The sequence below is a fragment of the Atta colombica genome, unplaced genomic scaffold (genome assembly GCF_001594045.1).
Source record: "Atta colombica isolate Treedump-2 unplaced genomic scaffold, Acol1.0 scaffold112, whole genome shotgun sequence".
Lineage (NCBI taxonomy): Eukaryota > Metazoa > Arthropoda > Insecta > Hymenoptera > Formicidae > Atta > Atta colombica.
In genome coordinates, this window is record NW_017259198.1 from 208,792 (window position 1) to 209,749 (window position 958).

General features: G+C 25.1%; 1 protein-coding gene across 1 annotated transcript in view; it reads left to right on the forward strand.

Annotated features, from left to right (window-relative positions):
- The window catches only part of LOC108693983 (zinc finger protein 304-like), an 8,742-nt gene that overhangs the window by 6,781 nt on the left and 1,003 nt on the right, over positions 1-958 (forward strand). The gene's annotated exons all lie outside the window — the stretch shown is intronic.

Below are 958 nucleotides of genomic sequence, written 5' to 3' on the forward strand. Positions count from 1 at the left end.
ATATAATATATATATAATAAATTATATTATGTAAGTTTTATCTAATTTTAACAGATTATCCATTAATTATTAATTTATCAAGAAAGAGTTTAAGAGAGATTTATACTATTATGATAATTTTAACAATTATTCGAGAATATGTGCAAATTTTTTAGTGAAGATCTTTATTAATCACTATGAATGTATTTGTTGCAGAAAAGTGCCATCCATTGTTGTCACGCAAATGTCCATTATGCAATAAAAAAATTAAAAACCAGCGGATTCTATATCAACACATGAAGAGATGCAAAGAGAGTTGCCGAATGCCACCCGAATTCATGTGCGGATATTGCCCTTACCAAACAGGATTGAAGAGCAAACTTCTTAATCATATTAAATGTCACACTGTTCCTCTGGCTTTGCAGTTTTATCGCTTAAAATTCCTATTCTCGTCTTCTGATTCTGATTAATGTCGATTAAATTTATATAATAATGAATATATTCAATCTTAACTGTTATGACAATTCGTATTTTTCAAAGTCAAAATTATTTGATGGCGATGTCCACGAAATATATAAAATAGTTGACGGAGCTATTTATATAGTTTGACGGAATTATGCAATATCTGAAAAATACAACAATTTATTGTATTTTTCAGTCCTTAATCGATATTTGAAACTAATAATGAATATTATGAACTTTTCTTTTAAAAGTCTTCAAACAATTCTATTGTACGAACATTCGAATTATTTTGAGAAATGTTATTTAAAACCAGAAATTTTTGACGTTCTTGAAAAATCTAGAATGTTCCGAATGTCTAGAAAATCTTGAAGGACGTTTAAATATTCAAAAAAATGTTAAAAATGAAAAGTAAAATTATTATTTATATCTTGGTGAGATCATGAGATAAAAATGTAAAAATAATCTAACAATTTTTTATAAAAATAAAAATATATTATATAACTTTTACATAATATAT